We start from the raw sequence: 12,653 nt of genomic DNA, 5'->3' as shown, positions 1-12,653 counted from the left end.
AAGTGAGAGTGCCCTCTTTCTCACTCTTGAGACTGCATTAGTATTGGAGCAACATTTTAGCTAGATGACTGACTCAGGATGGATGGCCTGAAGCATAGAAGGTTAGAGAGCTTGAAATGTTTCCTGATTAACTCCTGATGGTTTTCTGAGAATAAATGAGTAGGGAAATATTTTTCCAGAAACTCTTCAACAAAATAATGTGAAACTCAAGATTTGGCTAACACGAGAGTAGATTTTCTAACACCACTCTGCTTTAAACCAAATTATATCACCAGATAGTCACCATAATGTAACTGAACCCAGAAAGAGTGTTCATGAAATGGAATCTATTTGCTTTAATTCATCCTGTATATTTAACATACTGATAAAGTTATTGTATTTTTCTTACACCAATATGCATTAGAAATATTTTTACATATATTTTGAGAGCTGGTGCCCTCAATATTCCTTCATTATCCTTATTTTTCTCTTTGATTATGGCTCTTACTGTTTATGTCCAGTGTAATTATTCAGAAAAAAATTACTAAACTCTGGCAAGATTTCATAAAATGATAAGTGAGGTAGATGTACAATAATTAAGATGATATAAACAGCTATTTTTGGCAGAACTATTCTTAGGTTTTTTGTTTTTCCACAGTCAAAACAACATGAGTATATGATTTATTAATATCACCAACTAGAAATGCTTTTAATGAGAAGAATATTAAATTTCATGGACTATGACTTAGTTTAAATGGCGTATCAGCCAAGATCCCAGTGGTATAAGGAATAGCCTACTTAAACAGGATAACTGACGAGATTTTAATAGAAAGGATTTTGTTTTTTAAGGAACAGGGTGAGGTTTTAGGAAAACGATAACGTATGGTGTTGTATCCTGACAGTAGCAACAGCAGGGAGCTGTTTCTGAGCCTGGAACAGAGGGACACAGCAAAGAACAGTTATGAGAACCCAGTGAGAGCAGCTAGAGAGCAGATCATTCAGTCTTCAGATCTCCTGCTGAGGTCTTCCTTTGGCCAAACTCAATGGGTTGGGAAGAAAGAGAACTGTTGAGCTAGCCCCTGTGTTAATTTCCCAGAACAAAGGGCAGAGTGAAAAGGAGTGAAGAGCTAATCTGGGAAACGGGGCAAAAGAGATGTAGACAGAGCACAAAGAATGCATAACTTTAAATAATAAATTTAAATGGCTTGCTTACTTTTTGACTGCCCCTTCTGTTATCAGACAACATTTCTTCTCTCTCTTTTCCCATACCCTCACATATGCGTGCGTGCACACACACACACACACTCACACACACATACACACACATACACACACACACACACATACACACACACACACACATACACACACATGCCATCAGGGAAGGAGAACCACACATTTTGGTAGTTGGCAGGAGGTTCTTAAGGAATAAAACAAATCAGAGAAGGGTTGTAATACCATCTATCTCCTACACTGTTTGTTGAATTCATTTTGAGACACCACAAAGTTAACAAAATAGAGAAACCATGAGAATGGCAATAGTGAGGCTTTTCCAAAAGGCTTCATAAGCACTGGAATCAAACCACAAATAAGAGGTGGTGGAAAGGAAGACCAGGGCAAACTTAATGGTGCGTAGGTAATATTTGACAACCAGCTCTCCAGGGAGGAGTTTTTAGTGTTTTCCACCATAGCCAATTTAAAGCTATCAACATAAATTCACTAAACATGGATTTGCAATAAATGTGCACAGCTGACTCTTGTGAGCTCATGGGCACCCTATCCAGCACAGTAGTGACCACAGACCCTGTATGCTGATGGTAGCTAAAAATTGACTTGAAAAACATATGAGACACCTTAGGTGAAATTACGCTTTCATGGTCATTACTTTCTACCAATCCAGTGGGATGACTCTTGCCATCATGATTTAGGAATAAAAAGAAATCACCACTTAATTATTTTCCCTGAGTCTTAGGTCAGTGAATTCTGAAATATCTTGGCATCATGAATAATATGTCATAATTACAAAAATTCCAGAAGGCCTGCTAAAGACATTTATGTACGGAATAAACAAGAATACGAGTGGGATGGAACAATTTCTAACAAAAGGTCATGTGGGTACTATTCATACATTCCTTTGCTACTCTGCAACCACTAATACTTCTTCTGGTTTGACATGGATTGTTTCCCTTTTCAGCCTGCTTTAGTGACTCTCTCTTCCTGATTTAATGTATAGTAAGTCCCCTACATAGGATCGAGTTCTGTTCTGAGAGCAGTTGTTAAGTCCAACAAAGTTGGCCTAGGTACCCAACTAACACAATCAGCTATATAGTACTGTACTGTAATAGGTTGATACTACTTTTCACACAATTAATACATTAAAAAACACAAAAATAAACATTTTAATCTTACAGTACAGTACTTGAAGTGTACAGTAGTACAGTACAACAGCTGGCATACAGGGGTTGGCATCGTGTGGACACATAAGAAGAGTTACTGCCTGGAGGAAGGAGAGGAGGTGGGAGATGGCAGAACTGAAGCATTGTCAGTGTTAAGAGACAGAGGGCAAGCTGCAATTTCACTCCAGCTTCTTGCTGGATTCAGTTCTATCTACCCTCTTGAAAAAATGATCCAGAATGTGGCTTATTTTTTCTTGTCACAGATGACACAGTAGAACCGGACTGCATTCTGAATGGCTGCTGCAACCTTCCTGCTCCTTTCTACTTTTGGGTCCTGTACCTCAAAAAACTAACAGGGCCTCCTGCAATAAAGAAAACCCCTTTGTCATTTTCCGCATCGTGAAAGTCTTTGGTTCTTCAATCACTTCTTTCTCTGTCTCTCTTCGTCCTTTCAATGGGCCTCCAATTCCAAGGTCTTCAGTATTAAGTTCCTTGTGTTGCACAGAAAGGAGTTCAATGAAGTCATCCTCTTTCAGATCTAGCTTGAAATAAAGATACTGTACTACTGTATTCTATACTGTACTGTACAGTAAACTGCATAAAAGCACAATCACTTGTAGAGGATGCACACACATAACAATGTATGCCAGACATGTGAACTAACTTTCATGACTGGACATGTGAATGCATGTTTGTATCTTTGAAAGCTTGAAACTTGAAGGTTCATACGTAAAGGACTTACTGTAATTGTTTCCCTGGTTTTTCTGGATTTTCCCAGAGTACCTCGTGACTGCTTACACCTGATTGACTCAGCAGTGCTTTCTGAATTTGCATGGGTGAGGCAACATGCACTGCTCGAGTCCCTCTCCTATTTCCCGGTCTTGCCATTCCCCACCTCAAATAGACACTTGCTTGCTTTTGTACTTCCTCAAATTACGTATAGATTGGGATATACCCTCTGACTCTGCTCCTACTTATATTGGGTAAATTATGACACATTCTATCAAAAAAAATTAGGTTGCTGCCAGATACTAAAACAAGATCATCTATTTAAAAGGCTCCATGCAGGCAGTACATCCTCTGCACCGTTTGGCCTCCACCCTCAGTGCCATTTACCCTTCTTGTCTCTTCATGTTCTGCACCCTAACAAGCAATTTTATTTATTATTTATTTGTTAATAGTAAATGCATATCTCTTGAAACCTACACTGACCTAAAACAGTTAAGAGGACTAAAAATTACTCCTATTGGCTTTCTTCATGGCAATCAATCATGACTAATCACTACATGGTAAATTGATGGGGAAAAAGTGGAAACAGTGGCAGATTTTTTTCAGTGGCAGAATTTTTCTTGGGCTCCAAAATCACTGTGGATGGTGACTGCAGCCACAAAATCAAAAGATACTCACTCCTAGTAAGAAAAGCTATGACAAACAGAGACGGTGTATTAAAAAAGAGAGAGAGAGACATCACTTTGTCAACAAAGGCAAAGTTACAGGTTTTCCAGTCAGATCAGATCAGATCAGATAAGTCACTCAGTCGTGTCCGACTCTTTGCGACCCCATGAATTGCAGCACGCCAGGCCTCCTTGTCCATCACCAACTCCTGGAGTTCACCCAGACTCACGTCCATCGAGTCAGTGATGCCATCCAGCCATCTCATCCTCTGATGTCCCCTTCTCCTCCTGCCCCCAATCCCTCCCAGCATCAGAGTCTTTTCCAATGAGTCAACTCTTCGCATGAAGTGGCCAAAGTACTGGAGTTTCAGCTTTAGCTTCAGTCCTTCCAAAGAAATCCCAGGGCTGATCTCCTTCAGAATGGACTGGTTGGATCTCCTTGCAGTCCAAGAGACTCTCAAGAGTCTTCTCCAACACCAGAGTTCAAAAGCATCAGTTCTTGATGCTCAGCCTTCTTCACAGTCCAACTCTCACATCCATACATGACCACAGGAAAAACCATAGCCTTGACTAGACAGACCTTTGTTGGCAAAGTAATGTCTCTGCTTTTCAATATGCTATCTAGGTTGGTCATAACTTTCCTTCCAAGGAGTAAGCGTCTTTTAATTTCATGGCTGCAGTCACCATCTGCAGTGATTTTGGAGCCCAGAAAAATAAAATCTGACACTATTTCCACTGTTTCCCCATCTATTTGCCATGAAGTGATGGACCAGATGCCATGATCTTCATTTTCTGAATGTTGAGCTTTAAGCCAACTTTTTCACTCCCCACTTTCACTTTCATCAAGAGGCTTTTCAGTTCCTCTTCACTTTCTGCCATAAGGGTGGTGTCATCTGCATATCTGAGGTTATTGATATTTCTCCTGGCAATCCAGCTTGTGCTTCTTCCAGTCCAGCGTTTCTCATGATGTACTCTGCATATAAGTTAAATAAACAAGGTGACAATATACAGCCTTGACGAACTCCTTTTCCTATTTGGAACCAGTCTGTTGTTCCAGTAGTCATGTACAAATGTGTGAGTTGAATCATAAAGAAGGCTGAGCACTGAAGAACTGATGCTTTTGAACTGTGGTGTTGGAGAAGACTCTTGAGAGTCCCTTGGACAGCAAGGAGATCAGATCAGTAAATCCTAACGGAAATCAATTCTAAATATTCATTGGAAGGACTGAGGCTAAAGCTGAAGCTCTAAAACTTTTGCTACCTGATGTGAAAAGCCAACTCATTGGAAAAGACCCTGATGCTGGGAAAGATTGAAGGCAAGAGGAGAAAGGGATGACAGAGAATGAGATGGTTGGATGGCATCACCAACTCAATGGACATGAGTTTGAACAAACTCCGGGAGATAGTGAAGGACAGGGCAACCTGGCATGCCGTCATTCAGGGGGGTCACAGAGGGTCGAACATGACCTAGTGACTGAACAACAACAACACTGGCTTTCTACTGGTAGGACATTGGAAATTATTTGGGGGCAGGGTGATCTCTTTTGTTCTACAGAAATCATATCATGAACTAAATCAGTACCTCTCTGGTTAGGTAAGCAGCCTTATAGTAAAATATTTGATGTTTAACCTTCTTATTTTTCTGGATTCTGCCTCAACACAAGAAATTGAATAACAAGGTTCTTTGCTCACTGGATCATCCGTAATTTATATTTTTCTCTCTATTTCATCGTCTCAACAAAGGCAATTTATATGAGCTTGATTTCTGTCTACATAAGAATCTTTGCTCAATCTGATGGGGATTTATAATTCTCTGTTAATGAAAGCTAATTTTGTATTAAGGAAGATGAGTATATATGTATATATACATTCTTTTCTATGTATGTTTATATATGTGTGTGTGTGTGTATGTTGTTGTTGTTTAGTTGTTAAGTCATGTACAACTTTTGTGACTCCACAGATTATAGACTGCCAAGCCCCTCTGTCCATGGATTTCCCAGGCAAAAATGCTGGAGTTGGTTGCCATTTCCTTCTCCAGGTGATTTTCTCAACCCAAGCATCAAACTCACCTCTTCCTGTATTGCAGGTAGACTACCAGTGCCGCCTGGGAAGCCCCACGTGTGTGTCTGTATACACACAGCCACTGATAATATTATCATTCCCATTTTTATAGGTTAAAAAATGTTTGAGGTTTAGTAGGTTAAATAACTTGTTTAAGGTTGCAAAGCAAGAGAGTAAGATTCAGGATTTAAGATCACTATTTCAGTTCAGTTCAGTTCAGTCGCTCAGCCGTGTCTGACTCTTTGCAATCCCGTGAATAGCAGCATGCCAGGCCTCCCTGTCCATCACTAACACCTGGAGTTTACCCTAACTCATATCCATCGAGTCTGTGATGCCATCCAGCCATGTCATCCTCTGTCGTCCCCTTCTTCTCCTGCCCCTAATCCCTCCCAGCATCAGAGTCTTTTCCAATGAGTCAACTCGTCGCATGAGGTGGCCAAAGTACTGGAGTTTCAGCTTCAGCATCAGTCCTTCCAATGAACACCCAGGACTGATCTCCTTTAGGATGGACTGGTTGGATCTCCTTGCAGTCCAAGGGACTCTCAAGAGCCTTCTCCAACACCACAGTTCAAAAGCATCAATTCTTCAGTGCTCAGCTTTCTTCACAGTCCAACTCTCACATCCACACATGACCACTGGAAAAACCATAGCCTTGGCTAGACGGACCTTTGTTGGCAAAGTAATGTCTCTGCTTTTGAATATGCTATCTAGGTTGGTCATAACTTTCCTTCCAAGGAGTAAGCGTCTTTTAATTTCATTGCTGCAATCACCATCTGCACTGATTTTGGAGCCCAAAGTGCCCAGTATGCTACTGGAGATCAGTGGAGAAATAACTCCAGAAAGAATGAAGGGATGGAGCTAAAGCAAAAACAATACCCAGTTGTGGATGTGACCAGTGATAGAAGCAAGGTCTGATGCTGTAAAGAGAAATATTGCATAGGAACCTGGAATGTGAGGTCCATGAATCAAGGCAAATTGGAAGTGGTCAAACAGGCGATGGCAAGAGTGAATGTCGACATTCTAGGAATCAGCAAAATAAAATGGACTGGGAGGGGTGAATTTAACTCAGATGACCATTATATCTACTACTCTGGGCAGGAATCCCTTAGAAGAAATGGAGTCGCCATCATGGTCAACAAAAGAGTTAGAAATGCAGTACTTGGATGCAATCTCAAAAACGACAGAATGATCTCTGTTCATTTCCAAGGCAAACCATTCAATATCATGGTGATCCAAGCCTATGCCCCAACCAGTAATGCTGAAGAAGCTGAAATTGAATGGTTCTATGAAGACCTACAAGACCTTTTAGAACTAACACCCTAAAAAGATGTCCTTTTCATTATAGGGGACTGGAATGCAAAAGTAGGAAGTCAAAAAACACCTGGAGTAACAGACAAATTTGGCCTTGGAGTATAGAATGAAGCAGGGGAAAGGCTAATAGAGTTTTGCCAAGAGAATGCACTGGTCATAGCAAACACCCTCTTCCAACAACACAAGAGAAGACTCTACACATGGACATCACAGAAATCAGATTGATTATATTCTTTGCAGCCAAAGGTGGAGAAGATCATTATTTAGTTATGTTTAATTTATTTATGTCTATCACTTGAGTGAAATATAATCTTGAAGAAGACAGGTATGTGGACTTCTGTTCACTCCTATATCTTCAGTACCTAAAATATTGCCTGACTTGATTGATATTGGTTGAGATGAGAAGGCAGGTAGGATATCCTCCAAGAAGCTCTTCTCAGTTACTGGCCAAGGGATGATAAATAAGGCAAAAGTTTTGCAGGTTAGAGAAAACAAGGAGGATGGTAGAGACATGAGTAAGAGTAGGTTTGATTGAGATAATATTAGAATGTGAACTGATTTGTGTTTTCACAAAATGTTTCCACCATCAGCTCCTAACTAGTTATACAAGAATTACACAATTTTTGTCCTCTTTTTCATCAAGAGCTAATGAACTGTAAGCATGGAGCTATTCAATTTTAATAATTTTGTTTAATCTACATTTTCATGTATGCGTAATTAGAGGTTGCCTGAGTTGTAAGGTTAATATTTTTGTCTATATTCTGTTTCTAGGCTCTGAATACTGACTTAGCTTGGCTCCCTGGGAAGAAAATTGTCTTTTTATTTATATTACAACATGAGATTCTGCTGTTTTAATTAACAGATTTGAAAGTTAATTAACATTGGGTGTGAAAATAACATTTGTGAAACTAACACCAAAATAATGATTCCTATAGAATATAATACAAGGTTTATTTAGATGTTTATTTTCTGAGAAAAGTCTTGAAGACTATTCTACCATAGGTTGAATTGTTTTGGGAATAGTTTCCATTCTATGACTATAAACAATACCTCTAAATGGATTCATCCCTGCAGTTAACCTATAATTTTCTTATATCACTTATAGTGTCACATGCAAAAGTTTTAATTTATTTATTAAAAATTCAACTAAGTGATTTCACATTTATTATTATGCTTGTCAGAATCAAGATTATAGTAAACTGACTTTTGTATATATTTACACAAAATATTCCTAATTGGAAAAAAATGATAATACCATATCCATCATTTTGCTTTTTTTTTCTAAAATAAAACTTGCATCTTTACATTCTATTTTTAAATGTTTGAAAGTTAAATTATCATTATTGTGATATTTTTCTAAGTGTGTATTAACAAAAATATTTGAAATACTAATTGAGTTACAGATCCACAGAAAATCATTTCTGTAGGAAATGAATATATAAAATTATAACTCCAACTAAAGATAAAAAGTATGCAAACAATACAATTGTGATTAGTAATGACTAAAGTAAGATCAGCTTTAATATTGCATTATATAGTAGAATGTCCTTTCAATGAGACATTATACTGATTAGATATGAAAACATAAAAGCATATAAAAACAGGTTTAACTTAATGGGCAATAATATGAGTCTTAAATTGTCCTTTAGAGAAGCAAAGAGATTCTGCTATTTGTGTGATTGTTTCATATATTTCCCCAACTACATATAACAATTCCTCAAACTTGGCTATGAATTGTATTTTTTAGGACTGTGAGATAAGTCCCTTGTGTGTGCAAATATGAAAACAGAATATAAGATATATCGAATGAAGCAGAGTTTTCAACAGCAGCCATCAACTAAGGGCTCTTCTTACTCCTCTACAACTATTCATCCTTGGTTAAAATTGTATGTGGTCTAGGTTAATCACTCTGTGGAGTGATCCATGTCTTCAACCTTGAAGCATCCATGCTCTGTTGGTACCTTGCACTCATCCAACTCCTGTTACTGGATTAACCCACCATTTTATCACCATATGTAGAAATATCAAGATGCATCTAAAGGAATCTCCCTAAGGTCCATGTGTATACTTGTTTCTGTCTCCATTGTATAAAAACAAACCTGGGTAATTTTTCAGAGCCGACACTGACAAAGTATGTGTTTCAAGTTTCAGTAGAACACTTACTATGTCTTTCTGGAGTGTCCTCACATGGTCGTTGTCCCTCTGTCTTTGTGTCATCTGCATACTAATCTCTTTTTATAAGGACATTGGTCATATTGGATTAGGGTCTACCCACATGACCTCATTTTAACTTAATTACCTCCTTAAAGGCCCTATCTTCAAATACAGTTACATTCTGCATCACTTGGAATTAAGACTTCAACATATGAGTTTGAGGGGGGCATAAATCATTCCATAACAGCTATCTTCAAGCCATCATAACACTTTTCCTGTTACACGCAGGAATAAATATACCTAGGAATTTATGTTCCTCCAGCTATAGCTTTGAACCAGTGACTGATGGGTACAGAGGTGAAAATCATCTTTGTCTTTGCTGACACTTGAGTTGTGACCTATACCATCCCCAAGACTCCATGACTAGAATGAGCAAAAGTTACCCTCATTTGGGTGCTGCTTGATAATACATCCTCTTGTACTACATTTTCTTGGTAATATATCCTAATAAATCACTTACACACAAATTCTCATCACAGGATTTGTCTTTATCTGTCCTTGGGACTGATAAGGGTTTAACTATGTCTCCCCAAAAGATATGTTGAAATCCTAATGCGTAAATGTGACCTTATTCAGAAATAGGGTCTTTGTATATGTGCTCAAGTTAAGACAAAGTTATACTGAGCAATATTGATTTTAAGTCCAATATGACTGGTGTCCTTATAAGGAGAGGGAAACTTGAACATAAAGAGACAGAGATACACAGGGAGAATGTCATGTGACCACAGAAATAAAAGGAGAGAACAACATGTGAAGATAGATGAAGAGGTTGGAGTAATATATCCATACACCAAGGAATGCCAAATATTTCTAATTAATCACCAGAAGCCAGGAGACGGGCATGGAACAGATTCTTCCTAGGAGTGCCTAGAAGACACCAACCCCACCAAAACTTCGATTTTTGGATATCTAGCCTCTGGAAATTTACAAAAAATTTCTCTTGCTTTATGCCACAAATTTTGTGAGATTTTGTTGTGGTAATCCTAGGAAACTAATGCTGAAACCCTACTGGAAATAAGTAATTTCAGAAGTGGTCCCAGGTAGCATACTCTTAGGATGCAATTTTGGAATTAGATCACTTGCCAGCTAGATAGTAATAGAGATCCCATTGTTGGAGATAAACCATGTTTAAAACCTCCTGCTCACTCTGGCATTATAATGGCTATAATTTTCACCATTGTTGAGTCTGGATGGGAATAGATGATAGGAGACACACTGACGCACAGTTCTAAGCATTTCCAAGATAAGGAGGGCTCAGTAATTATAAGGACTGTGTTCGTTGTTGCTAAGTGCTACTGTTGGTTTGAAGAAGAAAACTGACAGGTTCAGATTAATCAATTACCAACCTGGGTACTGTGAAAAAGAAGTTAGAAAGTCTGTGTGGGAGCATTTAAAGAGATCCTGAGTTTTTGTAGCTAGAAGGCTGATTGAAATGGAAATTGGATGAGGCATTATAGGAGGGGGAAAAAAGCTCACTCTTCCTCTGTGTCTCCTTTTTTTTTTTCCAAACTTTTTTGGTCTTCTGTTGTGTACAACAGTTACAACACTTGCAACATCAGGTATGTGGGTTTTTTCTCCCACACCAAGCAGTTCTCTCTGACATCAGCTTATGTGCTACAATTTATCTCAGTTATGACACCGTTTACCTGGAGAGAGCACCAGATCCTACAAGTTAAGTGTTCAGTCCCATGAGACTTCTCTCCACCTAAGATGACAATTCCACTTAGTAGTTGCTCAGGATGCCCACAGCTTTCATTCAACTGGGCTATAAATCTGAAGTTCCCATGGTCTCCTCCCCCTTGGATTTGATCATTTGCTCAAAAAACAACTAACAGAACTCGGGGAAACACTTATTTATGTTTGATCATTTATTATATAACAAAGACTATGCTAAAGGATACAATAAACATCTAGATGGAAATGTGTATGGGAAAAGTACACGGGAAGGAGTGCAGAGCTTCCATGCCTTCTCTGGGTATATCATGTCACTCTCCCAGCAACTCCCCATGTTCACCAGCTAGGAAACTCTCCAAACCTCATAATATTGGGATCTTTATAGAGGCTTCATCATACAGGTAAGATCGATCATTAACTCTACTTCCAGCCCTTCTTCCCTCTCCAGAGAATGGGTGCATGCTTAGTTGCCCAGTCATTTCAGACTCTTTGTGACCCCATGAACTAATCTGCCAGGCTCCTCTGTTCCTGGGATTCTCCAGGCAAGAACACTGGAGTGGGTAGCCATTTCCTTCCCCAGGGTATCTTCCCGACCCAAGGATCGAACCCAGTCTCCTGCATTGCAGGCAGATTCTTTGCTGACTGAACTACCCTAGAGAAGCCCCCAGAGAATGGGTAGTGGGGCTAAAAGAATTCCAAACCTCTAATCATGGTTTCAGAGAAGGCAATGGCACCCCACTCCAGTACTCTTGCCTGGAAAATCCCATGGACAGAGGAGCCTGTTGGGCTGTAGTCCATGGGTTCGTGAAGAGTCAGACACAACTAAGCGACTTCACTTTCCCTTTTCACTTTCATGCATTGGAGAAAGAAATGGCAACCCACTCCAGTGTTCTTGTCTGGAGAATCCCAGGGACAAGGGAGCTTGGTGGGCTGCCGTCTATGGGGTCACACAGAGTCGGACACTACTGACGTGACTTAGCAGCAGCAATCATGGTTTGCTCTTTCTGGTGAAGTCCTCATCCAAGAGCCCACCAAGAGTCACCTCGTGGAACACAAGACACTGCTATCACCATAGGATAAATTCCAAGGGATTTAGGAGCTCATGTCAGCACAAAGGTCAAATATTAGAACTAAAGTTGCTCCTAGTACTTTTATCACTTAGGAATTACAAGGCTCTAGAGCTCTGTGCCAAGAACTGGGAGCAGAGGCAATATATACATTTTCTATTATTTCAGACACACTTTTTTATTGTAAAAATAGTAGAGCTAATGAAAACTGAATCCACAGCTTTGGCTAGTCTTTATGCTAAAATAAAAACCCTGATAGGGAAGAAGGGAGTCCCTAAGACATTGAATGGAGATATATATATATATAGAGAGAGAGACATGCTCAGAATAAGGGCCCCCAGATTCCTCTGAACCCCTGGACCTGCAAGCATAGTCTACTTTGTTTTCCTGAAGAACAGCAGCTTTCTCTTGCCTGAAGACCATACCAAAACCTCAACTAAGGACTTCCCTGGTAGTCCAGTGGGTAAGACTCCGAGCTTGCAATGCAGGAGACCTGGGTTCGATTCCTGGTCAGGGAACTAGATCCTACATGCTGCAACTAAGACTGAAGAGCCCGCA

This window comes from Bos mutus, chromosome 8, assembly GCF_027580195.1.
Source record: "Bos mutus isolate GX-2022 chromosome 8, NWIPB_WYAK_1.1, whole genome shotgun sequence".
Classification (NCBI taxonomy): Eukaryota; Metazoa; Chordata; class Mammalia; order Artiodactyla; family Bovidae; genus Bos; species Bos mutus.
The sequence above is the reverse complement of the archived record's forward strand: the minus strand, read 5'-3'. Positions refer to the sequence as shown.